Raw genomic sequence first — 19,954 nt, forward strand, 5'->3', positions numbered from 1 at the left:
GTTGACCTTGATCTGTATGATATCACGAACTCATGGATATTTATTTTATACTTTGGGTTATAGTCCAATACTAATTTATTTATTTTGCTGTTTTTGTTGCTCAAATCGATCAAGCTTTGGCCACTGGGAGCTCTTTCAATTGGCTCCCATGACATAACCTATTAATATATATATACATACATATACATACATACATATACACATACATATATATGTACACACACATGTATACACATATATATACATATATATGTATATATATATATATATATATATTTTTGCACTTGGTTTTCTGGCCCTACAAGCTATTCCAGAATCATCTTTTTTTTTTTCAATGTTTTTTATTTATTTTTGGGACAGAGAGAGACAGAGCATGAACGGGGGAGGGGCATCGAGAGAGAGGGAGACAGAATTGGAAACAGGCTCCAGGCTCCGAGCCATCAGCCCAGAGCCTGATGTGGGGCTCGAACTCACGGACCGCGAGATCGTGACCTGGCTGAAGTCGGACGCTTAACCGACTGCGCCACCCAGGCGCCCCTAGGATCATCGTGTATATTCCCAGCCCCAGTCCTAGGATCAGTCATTTCTCCGAAGAGCCCTGGTTCCTTTATTGGTGAGTGGTACTAGAAACCAAGAGCTGGACCCTAGCTGTGCTCACTGCAGGGGTGATGTTTTCTTTAGGCCACCCAACTGATAGGGCAAAGAAATATATGTATACACATATATTAACCCAGATAGACTTCTATCTATACGTATTTCTGTATATAACTATCTATATCATATTAAGGTCAACATGAATTCATACTGAGATTTCCAAATCTAATCCATTTCCACAGGAATCTTTCTAGCCTCCTCCCCTCGCTTATCTGTAAATCCTGCTCCAACAGTAAGATGCTTGTGCTTTCGTTATCCTCTATCCATCTACTTGTTCAATTCCAGTATACATGTATAGCACTATTCAGAATTTTTAATCCTTACCCCACTGGGAAACAATTTCATCGATGACAGTTCTGTGCTTACCTGTAGTTCCTTTTACATTTGAACTTATAGATTCCACTGATTTGCAAAGTTACTCAGTTAACTCAGGTACCTTTTCCACCCATCCTCTTGTTTCATACATTTGTAATACAGTTAGATTCCCCTGTCACAATTTATATTCTTTCCTTGGATTATCTGACCTCGTAAATTTTTTTCTTATTTTTTCTTAATGTTTACTTTTGAGAGAGAGAGAAAGACAGAGTGAGCAGGGGAAGGGTAGAGAGAGAGGGAGACGAAGAATCCGAAGCAAGCTCCAGGCTCTGAGCCTGACATGGGGCTCGAACCCACGAACTGTGAGATCATGACCTGAGCTGAAGTCGGACACTTAACCGACTGAGCCACTCAGGCACCCATGACCTCCTAAATGTTTTTAATTTGCATACACTGAAGTTTACTATTTGTGTTATAAAGTTCTTAGGCTTTTTCAAATGCATAATGCCATGTATCCACCACTGAAGTATCCTACAGAATAGTTATTTTCCCCTAAAAATCCCCTGTGCTTCACTTCTGTATCCCTCCTCTCTTCCCCCTGAATTTTCAGTAACCACTGATTATTTTACCGTCTGTAGAATTCTGCCCTTTCTAGAATGTCATATAATTAACATCAGACAGTGGGTAGCCTTTTCAGACTGGTTTCTTTCACTTAGCAATATACGTTCAAGGGTTAGTTTTTCATGTCTTTTCATGGCTTGATAGTTCATTTCCTTTTGTCATTAAATGATATTCCAATTTATGGGCAGACCACCATTTGTGTATCCTTTCACCTATTGAAAAAAACTGGTGACTCCCGTTTTTGGCAATCATGAATAAAGCTGCTACAAACATTTCTGTGCAGGTTTTTGTGTAGACATAAATTTTCAAGTGAGTTAGATGAATATCTAGGAGTGCAGTTGCTAGATTATATAGTTAAGACTGTGTAGGTTTCTTAAGAAACCACCTAACTGTCTTCCAAAGTAGTTGTACCATTTTGCATCCCTGAAAACAATGAATGAGATTTCCCCTGTGATATTGTCAGTTTGGGGGATTTCAGCCACTCTCATAAATGCATAATGGTATCTCATTATTGCTTTAATTTGTACTTCCTCAGTGACAAATGAGCGTCTTTTCTCATGTGCATTTGCTACCCATGTGTCTTTGTTGATGAGGTGTCCACATCTTTTGCCTATTTTTTGATTGGGTGACTATTTTCTTTTCTTTTAATTAAAAAAAAATGTTTATTTCTTTTGAGGGAGGGGAGGGGCAGAGAGAGAGAGGGAGACACAGAATCCGAAGCAGGCTCCAGGCTCCGAGCTGTCAGCACAGAGCCCAACGCAGGGCTTGAACTCATGAACCTCGAGATCATGACCTGAGGCGAAGCCAAACGCTTAACCAACTGAGCCACCCAGGCACCCTGTTCTTGTTTTTTTTTTTTAATTTTTTAAATGTTTTATTTATTTTTGAGAGAGAGAGAAAGAGAGAAAGAGAGAGAACAAATGGGGGAAGAGGGGCAGAGAGAGAGGGAGACACAGAATCCAAAGCAGGCTCTAGGCTCTGAGCTGTCAGCACAGAGCCCAATGGGGGGCTCCAACTTGTGAACCGAGAGATCATGACTTGTGCCGGTTGGACGCTTAACCAACTGAGCCACCCAGGCACCCCGCCTGCCTTCTATTTTTAATTTTAATATGTAGATACAAGTCTTTTATCAGATATGTATTTTTCAAATATTTTCTCCCTTGCTGTGACTTGTTCATTCTCTTAACAGCATCTGTTGCAAAGAAGTTTTACATTTTAATAAATCCCAATTTATCAAATTTTCTTTCATGAATCATATTTTTGGCATTGTATCGAAAAACTCACTGCTAAACTCAAGGTCACACAGATTTTTCTCTTATTTTTCTCTTCTAGAAATTTTATAGTATTGCATCTGACATTTAAGTCTATGATCCATTTTGAGTTAATTTTGTGAATGGTTTAATAAGGACTGTCTGTATGTTTTTGTTTGTTTTGGTTTTAAGGTGTGGGTGTGTAATTTTCTTCCTTCCTTCCTTCCTTCCTTCCTTCCCTCCCTCCCTCCCTCCTTTTCTTTCTTTCTTTCTTTCTTTCTTCTTTCTTTCTTTTCATATATGGACATCCAATTGTTCAAACACCATTTGTTAAAAAGGATTATCCTTTCCCCCATTGAGTTTTTTTACTTCCTTGTCAATGATCGGTTGATTATTTGTATGAGACTATCTCTGGGCTCTTTATCCTCTTCAGTTGATGTATTAATCTCTATGAATCTGTCCTTTCACTAATACCAGGCAGTCTTAAGTGCTGTAGCTTTGTAGCAGGTCTTGAAGTCAGGTAGTGTCAGTCCCCTGACTTGCTTCTTCCGTGTCATGCAGGCAGTTCTTAATCTTTTGTCTTGCTATACAAACTTTAGAGTCAGCTTATCGATAGCCATAAAACAGTTGGCTAAGATTGTGCTGAATCTGTAGATTCATCAAAAGGGGGAAAGAATTGAAATCTTATAATTTAATGAATACAAGGTTTGCATTTTTGTTACACTTATTCCTGAGGACTTTATATTTTTGTTGCTATTGTTAATAAATGATAGTTTTGAAAAGCTCTATGTGCTAACTCTGTTGCTAGCAGAAATGCCAGTGACTTTGTAATAGAAGTAGAAACAAAGTATTATTCAGAAAAATATGATTTTCTATGTAAAAACCTGAGAGAATATCCCTGAGAGAACTATTGTAAACGGTAAGAGATTTTAACAATTTGATTAATCAGAAAATCAGTTATTAACATTCTGTTTGTGGAACGATCAGATGGATGCTGATGTTACTTGGGGTTATAGGCATGGGCTCACTGTGAAGGATGTTTATATTGATCCCAGTTCAGTTATTCCCAGTAACGGTGTCATGAAGTTTATTGTACGTGTCTCTTGTGCATATGTACATATATTTCTATTGATCATATGCCCAGAAGTAGAATTTCTGGGTCACAGGCTGTGTTTATTTTTAACTCTGGAAGAAGATACCAAAGTGCTTTCAAATATCACTCCACCGATCTCACTGTCACTGGCCATGAACATGTGGACCACATTACCCCACATCTTCATCAAACCCTGGTACTGTCAGCCTCTTCCATTATACCCACGGTGGGTATGGGGATCACGGTTTTAATATATGCCTTGTTCCGATTCATAGTGGGTATCTGCCTGTACCTTTTCTTATCTTTGCTGCTATTTGGGTATTTTTTTTAATGCTGAGACTGTTCAGGTGCCTTGCCTATTTTTCTTTTGGTTTATCTGCCTTAAAAATAAACTGCAGAGGGGCACATGGGTGACTCAGCTGGTTAAGCACCCAGCTCTTGGTTTTGGTTCGGGTCATGATCTCCCAGTTTGTGAGTTCGAGCCCCGGATCAGGCTCTGTGCTGACAGCGCACAGCCTGCTTGGGATTCTCTCTCTTCCTCTCTCTTTGCCCCTCCTCTGCTCACTCGTCTCTATCTCAAAGTAAATAAATAAACTTTAAAAGTGTTTAAAATAAAAAAATAATCTGCATAATTAAAATTCAAAATATATATCTTCAGGATATGAGCCCTTCATCAGTTGAGGTTTTGCAACCAGCTACCCTCCTCCCGTGGTATTGCTTTCACCTGTCACAGTCTTTCCAACCCCACTCTCTCTCAATGGGTATGTTAGACCATTGCAAGAGATCTCGACCATGTAATTTCTCTCTGTTTTAATTCCTTATTTGATGTTCTTGTATATAAAACAGAAATTTCACCATAGATTACACTGTTTATATTTTGCATTTAAGCACTCTGTGTTTTCCAGCAAGTAAAATCTGACGTTTTATTTATTGGCCGGCTTGAGGCCCTTCGTGAACCAAACCTAGCTTAACTGTTGAGTATATGGAACTAAATATATACATGTCCCCCAATTCAGCCTGCTAATATATACCCCATATCTTAGCAGTATCTTTTTTTCCTGTGTCTAGGATACCGAGAAAGAAGGCATATGCCAAAATTTATTTCTGACAGTTTATTGGAGGGGGGCTGCAACCATAGGCAGCAAAAGTGAAGGGGAAATTAGAAAATGAAGGAAGAAAGTAGAGGCCTTTATCTGCTTTCTTCTTCCGATTTCCTGCATCTGATTGGCCCACGATTATCTCACATTTAACACACCTTTGCATATGAGACATTTCACCCAGGTCCTCTGTGCAGCCGCTGAGGAATCGAGATCCCACCTCCACATTGCGGTGTTTCATTTCAGTGTGGAAGTTGTGGGTTGAACCAGAAGTTCCATGGATCCAGGCAGGTCAGACCCTGACCGTAACTGCGGGATTCTGGAGGTTTTGCTAGAGCTGGCCCGTCCACCCCCACCAAGGAGAGGGCATATAAGTGTTCCCATTAGGAAATGAAGCAACATCTGGCATGTTCATCTGGCATGTGGCCTAGGCCAAGGGCAGAAGGGGCTGAGTGTGGGGATGGGCAGAGCTGGGTTCTGCACACCTTTTTTTTTTTTTTTTTTTTTTTTTTTTAGAGTAAGTGAGCACGAGCAGAGAGAGGGAGAGAGAGAGAACCTCAAGCAGGCCCTGCACTGTGAGTGCAGAGCCCGATGCAGGGCTCAAACTCACGAACTGTGAGATCACGACCTGAGCCAAAACCAGGAGTTGGATGCTTAACCAGGTGAGCCACCCAGGTGCCCCTGCACACCTTTTATGCTCTTGTGCACCGCAGCTGTCCTTTAGCACCTGCTAAAGGTAATGAGCCACAGTAAAAGCACAGGAAGGAAAGAGGAAAAGAGATAATCTCAGTGGGTCTGACACCTGTGGTTTGACTAAGTCATTTGCCCGTCAAGGGGAATTCTCTCAAAAGGCAGGAGTTCTAAATGGTCTCTGCTTTTTTTCTTTTTTCTTCTTTTCTGTGTTACAGTGATTCTTGCTGCCTGATGCCACAATTACAACTTTATTTTCTAGGTGTGATGGAGCCCCCATTTCCCTCTGTATCTGGATATTTTGTGGCCATTCTTTGCTTCCAGATAGTAGTACTCGCTTCAGGTAGGGACATCTATTCCTTTTTTATGATGTGTTGTGTCTAAAGAACAATACTGGAGGTAAATGGGGAAGTTCATCTTCAGATTCCACCCTTCTCTTCTAGTTTTGAGGATAGAAATGAGTGTTACAGCAACTTACAATTAAGAAATCGCTTTACTGCCTTTCTCACCGCAGCTCCGTGCCACAGCCCTACAACACTGCACTTAGAAGAGAGAGGCGAACATCTAACATCTCCCCTCGGGAATCCCGAATTCTCACTGACAAATCATAATAAACATATCACTTCTACTTAAGAGCAAACCACAGTCGTTTATGCGACAATATGAATTATAAGTTTAGGAGGACCTCAGATAAAGGGGTTGTTGTGAGCTGGAACCATCCACAAATTTTCCTGAGCACATCAGGCCTTAAGTCTAATAATTCAGGTTCCTTATGGTGAGAGGGATCAAAATTCTTGGCAGAGTCAGGAATGAAGGTGGTGGAGTTGAAAGGAGCAAAAATTAAGAGGCTGGGAGGAGTGGGTTATAGTTATTTACAGCTTCAGAACAAATCATGCCCATGCCTAGTGATTTAAAATGACAACCATTCTGCCATATCTCACAACTTTGTGGGTCAGGAATTCTTGTTCCCCGTGACAAAGACTGAGGTCGCTTGTATTCAGCTGGTGGGATGGTCCAACGGGCCCAAGGCAGCTTCACTCACTTGTCTGGTGTTTTGGTGGAATAAGCTGGAAGGCTGGAGTCAGCTGGGACTGTCAGCTAGATTGTCAACACGTGGCCTTTCTACCATGGTGGTGTCAAGGCGGTCAGGCTTCAGATACGGCAGTTCAGGGCTTCCAGAAAGAATGTTACCAAAAAAAGAAAAAGAAAAAAAAAAAAGAAAAAGGACAAGAGCTGAGATGGAAGTTGCTCATTCCTTAAAATAGACCCAGAAGAGGTTGCAGCTTGTCTTCTGCCATGTTCTACTGGGCAAAGCCATCACAGAACACACAGCTTCAAGAGGAGACATTCCTTCTCTTTTCAGAAAGAGCATCAAAAAAACCTGTGGCCATATTTAATCCACCCCAAATGGACACTGAGAAAAGCAATTGGAATATTTGGTAAGTGAAGACCGATTATTGTTCAGCATAGCAGTCCACACGCCGCCTCTGGACAGTGGTCCCTTTGTTAAGTATGGACAGAGCGTCTACTACGTTCTGGCACTATCATCCCTGGAGACGATAATGAGAATTTTTAAAAGGGAATAAAACAGAGACTCTGCATGGCTCACGTGTTAGTGGGCCATGAGAGGACATAAGGACAGGAATTAAAAATATCAGTCGGGGGCGCCTGGGTGGCGCAGTCAGTTAAGCGTCCGACTTCAGCCAGGTCACGATCTCGCGGTCCGTGAGTTCGAGCCCCGCATCGGGCTCTGGGATGATGGCTCGGAGCCTGGAGCCTGTTTCCGATTCTGTGTCTCCCTCTCTCTCTGCCCCTCCCCTGTTCATGCTCTGTCTCTCTCTGTCCCAAAAATAAATTAAAAACGTTGAAAAAAAATTAAAAAAAAAAATATCAGTCGGGGTGCCTGGGTGGCTCAGTCAGTTGGGCGTCCAACTTCAGCTCAGGTCATGTTCTCACAGTTCGTGGGTTCGGGCCCCACATCGGGCTCTGTGCTGGCAGCTCGGAGCCTGGGGCCTGCTTCGGGTTCTGTGTCTCCCTCTCTCTCTGCCCCTCCCCCAATTGTCCTCTCTCTCTCTCTCTCTCTCTCTCAAAAATAAATAAGCATTAAAAAAATATAATGTGGTGATATGTCTTATGAAGACAGTTTAGGTATAACTAGGGGAAATGTTGAATGGATGGTCATCAACATTTTCTCCAAGAAACTGACATTTAAACTGGTACCTGAGAGACCAAGGAGAAGGCAGTGATGACGGGAGCGTCGGAGAGAATCGTGCTGCTGAGAGCAAACTTCCAAAGTCAGGAAAGGCTTGGCATCAAGAACCAGGAAGAAGGTTGATGGTGCCAGTGCAGAGGGATCTAGGTGAAGCTTCCAGGTGGTCCCAGTAGGCAGACAGGCTGAGCTCAGCTGCCAGCTTCCCCACCACAGTGAGCAGAGCACATGGAACTGGGCTGATTTCAGATCCAACTCCCGACTGATTTAGTTGGATGATGGGAGAGAACTCTCTGGAATAAATACTCACTATTACATGAATTGCACAGTTTTCCTGTGAGAAGGCAAAATGACCCCTGAAATTCACATCGGTGTTCTTGACAGAGGGCAGTACCATTCTTTATTTAAAGGCGGTGACACATGTGAAGAGGCCACCATGCATCTAAGGGCAAGAACAGAGGGGAGTCATCTCCAAGTTACCTTGGCAATGCCATTCAGGGCCATGACCCTGAATTTATGATGGCTGGATCATGAGGAAATGACCTCAAGGCACTTAAAAAATATATAGCTATTTATATTTAAATGAATGTAATTAAAATTGTTGTTCTTCAGTCACACATATCAAGTGCTCAATAGCCACATGCGGTTAATAGCTACCATTCTGGACAGCACAGGTTCTGAATATTTCTGGCATAGCAGAACATTCTGTTGGACCACACTAAAGACTAAACACAGAGACATACTGTCCCACAACAGCTCAGATTTCCAGCTGCCCAAACACTCCCCACCCAATGCTGAATCCTGCAGGCAGATGGGGTCACACATAGGCAGTGTGTGAAGTACCTCCAAATGCTTTTTACCCTTTGCCACTAAAGGTGAACAGCAGGCGAAGAGGCTGAGATCTGCTTGTTGCCTCACCTTGTGTCCAACTCTTAATACTACCTGTTCAGAGGAAGCAATTCATAACAACACATAGATGCCCACAGTAAGAAAACAGAACGATCTCAAACGATCTCAAGTAACTAGAAAAAGAAAAACAAGTTAAGCATAAAGTTGTTAGGAGAAAGGAAGTAACCAAAATCAGAGTGGAAATAAATGAAATGGAGACTAGAAAGACAATAGAAAAAGTCAACAAAACTTAAAGAGTTTTTTGAAAGATGAACAAAATTGGCAAACCCTTAGCCAGACTGAGAAAAAAGAGAGGAGACTCAAATAAATTAAATCAGTAACAAAAGAGGAGATATTACATCCTGATCCCAGAAATACATGAGATTATAAAAGTCCACTGTGAACAATTATACTCCAACAAATTAGACAGACCAAGAAGAAATGGGTAAATTCCTAGAAACATACAACTTACCAAGACTGAATCAGGGAAATAGAATATGAACAAGTCAATAATGGGTAAGGAGGTTGAATCAGTTATCAAAAATCTCCCAACAAAGGAAACCCCAGACCCAGATGGCTTCACTGGTAAGTTCTACCATATATATGTGAAGAATTAATACCAATCCTTCTCAAACTCTTCCTAAGAAATAGAAGAGGAGGGAACACTTCCAAATGCATTTTGTGAGGCCTTCATTATCCTGATTCCAAAGTCAGACAGGGCACTACAAGAACAGAAAATTATAGGCCAATACCCCTGATGAACATGTAAAAATCTACAAAATACTAGCAAACCAAATTCAGTAGCATATTAAAAGGACCATACACCATGATCAAGTGAGATTTACCCTGGGACACAAGCATGGCCCAACATACACAAATCAATAAATGTGATACACATTTTATAAGATGAAGGATTAAAATCATATGATCATCTCAACAGATGGAGAATAAGCATTTGACAAATTCTACATCTTTTTGTGATTAAAAAAATGTTCAACAAATTAAGTATAGATGGAATGTACCTCAACATTCTTTCTTGATAAAAATTCTCAAGAAATTAGATATAAATGGAATGTACCTTAACAAATTAGGTACAGATGAAATGCATCTCAACATAATAAAGACCTTGAACTTAGCCTATAGCTAATATAATACTTAATGGTGAAGAGCTGAAAGCTTTTTTTCCCTAAGATCAGGAGCAAAACACAGGTACCCACTCTAATCTCACCTACTCATATACTACTGGAAGTCCTAGCCAAAGCAAGTCGGCAAAAAAGGAAATAAAAGATATCCAAATCAGAGAGGAAGAAGTAAAATGTCTCTACAAATGAGACATTTCTTATGTAAAGAAAACCCTAAACATTCTACCAAAAAACTGTTAAAACCAATGAGAAAATTCAGTAAAATTTCAGGATACAAAATCAACCTATAAAAATTAGCCACATCTCTGTACACTAAAAGCAAACTATCTGAAAAATAAACTATGAAAATAATCCCATTCACAATAGTATGAAAAAGAATAAAAATACTCAGGAATAAATTTCACCAAGGAGGTGAGCGATCTATATGCAGAAAATTGTAAAACATTGATGAAAAAAATTGAAAAAGACACAAATGAGAAGATGTGCTGCATTTGTGGATTGAAAGAATTAATACTGTTAAAATGTCCATATTACCCAAAGTGATCTATATGTATATTATATAAATATAAATATATTTTATATTATACAATGTATAAATATATATAAACATATTGTATGATATATGTGGGAATATGATTCAGTCTTAAAAAAAGAAGGATATCTTGGTATTTGTGGTAACACAGATGAACCAAGGGGCATTATGCTAAGTGTAGTAAGCCAGACAGAGAATGACAAATACCGTATGGTGTCACTTGTATGTGGAACCAAATAGAAGTCAAACTCATAGAAACAGAAACAGAGAATAGAATGGTGGTTGCCAAGGGCTGAAGGATTGAGGAAATGGAGAGCAGTCTGTCAAAGGATACAAACTTATAGTTGTAAAATGAATGAGTTCTGAGTGTGTGATAGGCAGCTTGGTGACTATAGTTAATATACTGTTTTGTATACTTGAACTTTGCTAAGGGAGTAGATATTAGGCATTCTCAACAAAAAAAGGTAACTATGTGAAGTGACAGGTGTTTTAATTAACTTGATTCTGAGAATAACTCCACAATGTAAATATATATGAAATTACCAAGTTATATGCTTTCAATATATTACACGTTTATTTAGCAATTATACCTCAAAGTTGGAGGAAAAACAAAGAGTAAGAGTAAATCTTGCAGGTGCAAGAGAGAATCTTAAGAGAATCTGAAGAGAAGGCAATATTGTGGGCTCACATAAAGCAATTTCTGAAATGCAGTGGACTCTCTGAACACCTCCTCTCCATGCCAAGGGTTTAGGAAACACACGCACACAAATCTCCCCATCCTCTGAACTCATACTTAAAGTCATGATAGTTGTGGGCGTTCACCAGGCACTTGCACCTATCTCTTACAGTCTCTGTTCCTCATGGCAACTCCAGTCCGCATGCTTATTTTCACTAGATTAGGAGAGAGTTGGAGAGACAGAAGCAACATTCGCAAGGTCACACAATAGTAAGCTGAAGACCAGAGAATCAAGCCTAGTTTGACTCCAAATACCTGACCCTTTTCTCTGGCTCCAATTCTAGCTGAAACATCCCTGTGGGAAGGGATCTGATCTCCACCTTCCTCCGAACTAGGAAAGGTGTAGCCTTGAGCTAGGACGTGAGCAAATTCCTGAAGCTAGTGAGGACGGTTTGTCACAAACAGCGCCTGTTTTGCCCAATATCCATTTGTGAGATGATAATGAGCTGTGGTAGACAGATGGACGGACAGTCGCTGAGACTCAGAGAGAATGTGTGGTTTCAAAGGGTAGCGAAATCCAGAAGAAAAATGCACATAAAGATTTAGGATTTCAGAGATTTATAGGAAGTCACAGCAGTTCAAGGAGCTTCAGAATATTTCAGAGATAGTCACAGTGTTCCAGAGAGTTTCCAAAAGTTCTGAGAAATAAAGAAAACTGTAGATGTTTGTATATTTTCAGAGATATATTGGGAGAGCTACACAGACAACTGGAAAAAATGTAGAGCAAGATTGAGAGTAGAGAAAATGGAATCAAAGGATTTTTCTAACACTCTGGTTCCTCCATGTCAAGGAACTTTTGACATATTAATGCAAAATGAAAAGCCTCATGAGTCCCCATCTATTTACAGATATTGTATGTAGAAGTTTAGGTTCAAATACAGGGTGAAATGGGATGCCAGGGCACGAGAAAGACAGTCACCCTGTGGTTTCCCTGCCTAGGGGAACAGTGAGGTCGAAGATGCTAAAATTTGTCCTATTCCTCCCCCCAGTGGCCATTGCCTGTACTGCATGTTCTGAGAAGAGCAACTTTTCCATGGCCTCAGCCCCAAAGGGGATGGCGTGAACTACTCTCCAAGCCAAGGGCTTTTAAGAGAATCCACATATGACTCTCCCCTTTCTCTGAATTCTGATATGAGTGTAAACAGTTATAGTTGTGCGCATTCATCCTGCACTTGCCAGTTATCACCAGCACGGCGCAAACTATGGGCCAAGTATTTTATATTCTTTCCTTTAACATTCGCACCAGCCAAGCCAGGTCTCCAAAGCATGGAGCTTAGAAAGGTGAGGCCACTTGCTTAGGGTCATGCAGTTAATAAGCTGTTGTCATTTGAACCTACATTTTGTCTTACTTCAAATCCCGTATTCTTTTCTCTGTTCCTACCTCTATGCTCTCCAGCTAAATTTCCTTAAAGGAAGGAACCCAGTCTCCACTTTATTTTCTCCAGTTACAGGCCAAGTGCAGGATTGGCTACACAATAGAAGCTGTGAATGCTGATGATTACAAACTAATTGATGATTGATTGATCGTTTACCGCTTGACCGTTTATTGATCATTATTGATCAGTGCCCAACTGGAGTCAGCGCCTGGTTAGAAAGCCATCCCAGGCCATGCCAGGTGATTTTCCTCAAACCCTAAGTTTGCTGAGGTCAGTGCGATATAGTACATCCTGTTTGCTGCAGGCTAAAAAGGCAATATTTTGCCCATTGCATTTGCCACATCAGGATGGAGGGAAGCCAGGAGTTCTACAGAAATGAGTGAACTTCCTCAGACAATCCCTGCAGGGAGGGAAAGGACTTGCGGTGGAGTCTAGCAGAGAGAGCATTACAAGGCTGACAAGGGACAAATCTCTCCCTTGGAGAGATTTCTTATTTCCAGTTGCTGGGACATGATTCCGACAGGTGCTCACAGGCTATCAGGCTTCTAGCTGCAAAATGAAATCCAGGTGGTGAGCCTGGTCCAGCCTGGTGGGCAGTAACACTGACCAGGGGTCAGAGCAGTGGGAGTGGCCTGGGGAGCCCCCCAAGAAGAGCCTGGTAAGGGAGGAGGTCCAGCATAGCCATTGGGAGGCCTGTGCTCAAACTCTTGCTCCCCCAGTCACCTGCCTTCTGATCTTGGGCAAGTGACTGGAACTCTCAGAGTGTCAGTTTTCCCACAAGAAAACTGAAGGTCCTAACTTGCCTTCCATGAAAAGAGAACTAACATTTCCTGATCTCGAAGCCTGAAATGAGCTGTGCTGCTGAATCACACCAAATATAAGCATCAGTGTCCTCTGCCTGAGGTCTAGAGCTCAGCCCAAATTCCCCAACCCCATCTCCTGTCCCCGATGGAATACTATCGTTTGCAATAAACCTAAAAGGGTATGTCGTGTGCCCCTAAGGTTAGTTCCTACTGGCCTGCTCCCTAGTGCCCACTGCACACACAGTTTCTTGAGGGAGTTGAGTACGAGGAACCCAACCACCACCCTTTCCAAGAAGACCTGGGGCAGGATGACAAAGAGGGAAGAGCACTGACCTTGCAGCTGGTGGCTTTGGGTGCCCATCCCAGTCTTGCTGTAAACTCTGCCTAAGACTCTGTGGTCTTGGAAGCTCATGGACTTCTCAGGGCCTTCGTCCCTCAACTGTGAAGTGAGGACAGTGCCCCTATTCTTTATTTTATTTGGTAAAATCTGAAAATGATATTTCAGAATAAGGCAATTTCACTTGGCAGAAACATTTAAGTTTTACACTCCAGCATCTTCTTTCGATAGGGATTGTTTCTGAACGAGCGTGTCAAAGTCCTGGCCCTTATGGGTTCATAATATTATCGTCATTTCTTTGTATTTTATGTATAAATTACAAAATGAAAACTGTGTGGATAGCACTGTGTGAAATTAAAAAGAATTATCTGATCATTCCAAATGTATAGCTTTTCAGCTTGGGGTATACATTTTAAATCAGGTGATAATAAGATAATGGCGTGCAGTCTGGACTGTAAAGTATGGGACCCCTAGTATCCCCCAGCATCCATACTTCTCTGTTAATGAGTAAAAAACATTTCAGATTCTTGCTGGGATGCGGGCCACCCCAAACAATGATGGCATTTCCCATCCTTCCCTGCAGCTTAGATGCGACCACACGACTAAGTTCTAGGCAACAGGATATTAGAGGAAATGTTGTGTGCAATTTCTGGGAAAGAACACTGGAATGTAGAGGCAGGGAATGGTGTTGGAGTGACCATTTTAAACAAGGAGATGGAAACTGCTAGGGCAACAAGATAAAAGGACTCCAGTTCTCTTAAGAAATTGTGAACTACCGGGGCGCCTGGGTGGCGCAGTCGGTTAAGCGTCCGACTTCAGCCAGGTCACGATCTCGCGGTCCGGGAGTTCGAGCCCCGCGTCAGGCTCTGGGCTGATGGCTCGGAGCCTGGAGCCTGTTTCCAATTCTGTGTCTCCCTCTCTCTCTGCCCCTCCCCTGTTCATGCTCTGTCTCTCTCTGTCCCAAAAATAAATAAACGTTGAAAAAAAAAATTTTTTTTTAAATAAAAAAAAAAAAAGAAATTGTGAACTACCTTACTCGTCTTGTTCTGTCCATCTCCAGACTTTTGTGTGAAAAAAAAATGTTTCTTGTTTAAGCTGCTTTTAACTTGGGTATATATTATAGACAAACTTAGTCCCAGCTGATAAATGGAGTTCTAATGATAGTTTGCATGGTTTTGAGTCTTATACTGTATGAAGAGCTTTCAGGGGAAAGGAGGAAACTAATGCCATTTGTATTCATTCATTTATTTGATGAAAATGTAATGGTGATCTACTGTGTGCCAGGCCCCGTACCATGCACTAGGACAGAAATGAATCCAACAAACTCTACCTTCCACGAATCCCTAACGGGAGAAACAGACAGGCAGTTATAACACAACCGATAGGAGTTATAATGGGGGAAACAGGCAGCCGTGGGGTGTCCAATTACCCAGAATCAGGATAGGGCATGACGTGGGGTGGGTGAGCTGGGATGGCTGACAGGAGCGTGAGCCCAGGTCCGCTGCCTCTGCCTCCACCTGCCAACCCCAGGCTCCTCTGACCTCCTTGACCAGCTTCTTATGAGAGACAGTAGAGACCATTTATTGTCTTCCAGCAAGGGCCAGCTGCTCATGGGAGAACTCTCCAGAACCTTGTTTGGGTAGCCGCAGGCTCTGCTTCCAGAGGAGGATGTGAGGAGGTGGGGTGATATTGACTCATCATGAAGCCATGCTCCCCAACGCCAGCTGCGACCCCTCGGGTCTCGAATCTGTCAGGATGAAGGAAGTCACCAAGTGGTTGCCTGTTCTAAGGTGAGTACCAGTCCATACCACATGAAGGCGCCTCACCCACATGGATAATATTAGCACAATAACCCTCCCCCCACCACCACCACCATGGTAGGGCATCACTGTGACGGGCCCAGTGTTCTGTGCTTTACATACTCACCCTCTACTTCGGGATGACCCTGCAAGGCACACTTTGTTGCCCCATTTCACATACAAGGAAACTGAGGCTGAGAGAGAGAAAGCAAGCCAGCCAACCACACACACTGATGAGTGCCAGGGCCAGGCCTGGGGCCCAGGAGTGCCTGACCTTAACGCCTGTAGACTTGGAGCCCTCAATCTTCTGGTTTCCAACCACAGCTCTGACTGGATGCCACTTTCTCCATGACTCTTAGAACCGAAAGGCTAGAGGGGACTCGGTGGATAATTTGATAGCCCTTTAGAGTTGCAGGGTCATTAGAAATGACCTCTCATTTCACAGATGAGGATACAGGGGCCCATAATGGCATGGTGACATGTGGGTCTACGTGTCGAGGATCACAAACATGCTGGTAGTAGAAACAGCTCCTGGGACACTAGGCCAGACCTATGTCCTCTGCTGTCTGCTGCCACTTGGGCCCAGCCCCTCACTCTTGGATTGTGCTCTGGTTCCTCCTAAAGACCAATGCCTGCGGAGAAGACATCTGATGCCAGGAAGTCCCCATCCTCCTGGTGACCTTTCTCTGGGCCGGGGACTCAGGGTCTTTGTCACAGGGGCCTGTCAGAACCGCTGCTGCCCCAGAGGCACCCACTGTCTGTGGGGGACACAGCGTGGTGCAGGCAGTGCTGGCCTGGGAGTACAAGGCCTGTGACAGGAGCTCCCTAGCCCGGGAGTCCAGAGGAGAGGAGGGAGGAAAAGGAGAAATGTGCCAGTCAGATGGCCGTCTGCAGTGCTGGGAAGAGCAAGTGTGGGGGCGGTGGCCTTAAAGACCCTTAGTCCTGTCTGCCCAGACCACGAGCCCAAAGGTCACTGTCCGGTATTTTGTGCTCCCGACCCTGACTGTCTCCCTGCTTGGCCCACTTCCGCTTTTCAAAACACCCCCAGCCTAGACCACCTCCTGCCTGTAAATCACCAGGCCCTGGGACACATTTAAGCTCTGCCACAGACCCTCTGAAACTCTTGTCTGTTGCTTGCTGGGGATGACAGGACTGGCCTCCTCCCCACCTGAGGGAAAGTGAGGCAGGGTGGACACATGCCTCTAACAACCCTTTCCAAAGCAACGGCCACTTCCCCAGCTGGCCCTGGAGCAGCCACTCTGTCACAGGCTGCAGATGGATGGCCAGGGATGGCGCATACACGGGTCCTCTGAGAAGCTGTCACAGAGACGGGATGGGACAGGCAAGAAATCAGCTGGAGACGAGAGGACAAAGGGGAGGAAGCAGGAATAACTGGGAGGAAAAAGGGGAAGAGATCCCAGGCAGGTCTAAGAAGGTTTTGGCTGGCCCTTGGAGTCCTCCAGGCAGAAATGCCCATTATATGAGCCACACCTCCCACAGGAAGGGACAGGTACAGTGTCAGCCACACTCAACCGCTGGCCAGGAGTGGTTGGGGCCAGTGGACTTCAGGGTGAGCACAGTGTTCAATGCTGAGGGGTGGCGGTGGCTGGGGGGGGCAGTAGGTACACTGAGCTCCCCCCACTGCCAAGGTCACGGTAGCAAGGCTCCCTAGGAGTTCTGTCTCACATCTAGACGGCAGGAGGGTTGGGGGCGGGGGAAGGTGTGGGGGAGGATAGGCACCTGTTAGATTGGTCTCACCCTTTGGACCTCAGCCAAAAATGAGACAGAAATAGTCCATCATCTCATAGTTCAGCATCGCATTACATACACATTATCTCGTTTCATTTCCCTCACTCCTGTTTTTCCAGCATATCATTACCTCATTTTACAGATGTAAAATTGTGTGCTTAGTGGGTTAAATAATTCTTCCATCAGTGTAGCTAGTGAGCAGCGGAACTGGGACTCATCTGTGACTCTCTTACTTTCCCCAAGTCTGGCCACAGGGACTCAAGACTGAGGCTGAAATCCTGCAGGGACTCAGCTAACAGTGATGCCTCCCAGAGGCACTGTACTTGGCAGCTTATAAAACATTTTCAAAACCATTGTGTTAACTCGTCCTTCCAACCACTTGTGAGATAGTCACTATCTCTAAGTTACAGAAGAGAAAAGGGGGCTGAGAAAGGTGAAGGGCTTTGCCAGGGCATGGAGGCACCTAAATGAGCCTGCGCTGATAGGACTCGAGATTCTGTGTACTTGTGACGACTCCACAGTGTTTCCTAGACAAGCTACTAGCTGTGTGTGTGTGCACAGGCATGTGTGTGGGTGTGCCAGCCACACCTGTGCACGAGCTGTGTGTGGGGGCTGTGTGTGGGTGTGCCAGCCACACCTGTGACCCATCCTGAGACCCTCCCAAGCTCCAAAGGATGCCCAAGTTTCTAGTGCCAGTCCTGCCTCACCTCCTGTCTTGGGAAACCTGTCTAGCCAGATGGCTGACAGTGGCCACAGCAGCCACAGAAGCTAACTCTGAGCTGTGGTCTTCCACATCTGGCCCTGGGGGCCCCGAGAACCCTGAGTGCAGCACAAATTCTCTTTTCCCGAGACAACATCAAGCAGCAAGGACAGGGGAGGTCCCTCGGAACCTGGCCCAGCAGCTGGAGAGAGATTTGGGGCCTTCCCCCGCCCCCTCCCTGGGGGAGGGGCCAGGTCTCATCCACCACCTGGACTGGAGCTGTCAGAGGCCAGGCCAGAGCAGAGCAGACCCGGGAGTGTGAGGCTGGGAGTGGCCCCAGCAGGTTCTGTGAGGCCGGCGGCACAGGTAGGGGTCGGCCCCGTCTGACAGGACTACATGTGTGGTGACTGGAGCCTGTAAACCTCTTCTTTTTCTTTCCTGTCTTTTCTCTTTCCCTGGGGCTCTGTCACCACCTTTCTCGGTCTGCTCTTCCTATGTAATAATCCTTTCCTCTTGGAATTAAGAGGCCTTGCTTACATCCGTCTCCCCACTGCAGAGAGCACAGCCTTCCGTAAGGCCGGGGGAACCACTGATGCTGCATCCTGGGGGAGAGGTGTCCCTGGAGCTGTGCAGTGAGACAGCCCTGACAAAGGGCCTTGCAAGGAGTGTGCTCACGGAGTGGCTGGGGTCAATCAGATGGAATTGCATTTGGGTTTGAAATGATCAGATCATAGGCACGTGGCAGGGGAGGGGGGATCATGAGCCATTTGAGCTGAGAGCTAGAGCGGTGGTGGGGACAGGGCAGAGGTGGCTAGGGAAGGAAGGGTGGCTGAGGGCTGGGGTGCAGGCAAGGGGCTGAGGTCTCTGGAACCAGATCTGGACCCCAGTGGGTTCCCGTCCCCAGTCCAGCCGTCTTTGGGCCCTGCTCAGAGCTCCCATTAGAGGAAGCCACACGGAACTGACTTCTACCCCTCCATCCGACGGGATACATCTTCCGTGTCTGCCCCCGTAGACATAGGATTAGGAGAAAAAGGACAGTATGTAACAGTGTTTGGAGTGAGTCAAGCCTGAATTCAAAATCCAAATAAGCCATAATTATGTCACATCCCCAATGAGCTGCAAAATAGGAATCACGAGGCCAATGCCTACAGTTACTATAATAGTGGCACTCATATTTGGGCTGTGACCTACCCAATATTTCTGGCACATACTGGCAAATTTAGTCCTTACCCCGTATTGTTCTCAGAAGAGGAAGTTCTCAGCAGGAAGGCTGGCCAAGAGTGGTTTTTCAGGAAGAACCTGCAAGCAGCCAGGGCGAGGCCAGCCAGAGGTACCAGTGAGCCTGCCCAGGGTTCTTCTGGGGGCTTCCTAGGGTGCTGGAGGAGATGGGGGTACCCAGACAGTATAGGGAGGGGAGGTTCCCTTCTACATGGAAAACTCTTGGTTCTGCAGTGGATTTGGGGGTCCCAGCCCACTTTGTACCATCAGCATTTCATGGCTCGTGCTCAAGATCTCATCTGTCATTCCCTTAGCCAAAGTCTTCCCACCCTGCCTACCCTGGCTATAATGTTGGTCCTTTTGGGAATGGAACAATCTGAAGGCTGTTTCCCATTCGTGGCTTAGTGGCGGGGATGAGGGTTTATAGGCACTGGGAGTTGAAGGGAAGGGCCACCCAGCATGGAGGGTCCTGAACCCTGGCACCATGGTTGGGACAGGGACCCCACGGGAGAGAAAGCCACAAAGGTCCACATGCTTCCCAGTTGGGTAAGAACGCAGCCAGGGCCCTTTCCTCTCCATCCTTCTAACTAGATGCCAGTCTCCACCTTATCTCTTGTGCCAGCTTCCTCATCCTCATCTAGCCCCCACGCTGGCCCCCAGAGGGATTTTCTAGAATGCCAGTCTCACCACTCCCTTTCTTCTCATGCCCCTTGCCCAGATTCTCCCTCCAGACCCTAGGCTGCAG

At 44.7% G+C, this 19,954-nt stretch overlaps 1 protein-coding gene across 1 annotated transcript in view; it reads left to right on the top strand.

Moving 5' to 3' along the window:
- Positions 1–18,141: 18,141 nt before the first annotated feature.
- Positions 18,142–19,954, top strand: part of SLC5A9 (solute carrier family 5 member 9) — a 28,139-nt gene continuing 26,326 nt past the window's right edge. The window contains exon 1 of the mRNA XM_043574927.1: positions 18,142–18,357. The gene's annotated coding sequence lies outside the window, so the exon portion shown is untranslated. The remainder of the gene's footprint in view (positions 18,358–19,954) is intronic.

The sequence above is a fragment of the Prionailurus bengalensis genome, chromosome C1 (assembly GCF_016509475.1).
Source record: "Prionailurus bengalensis isolate Pbe53 chromosome C1, Fcat_Pben_1.1_paternal_pri, whole genome shotgun sequence".
NCBI lineage: Eukaryota > Metazoa > Chordata > Mammalia > Carnivora > Felidae > Prionailurus > Prionailurus bengalensis.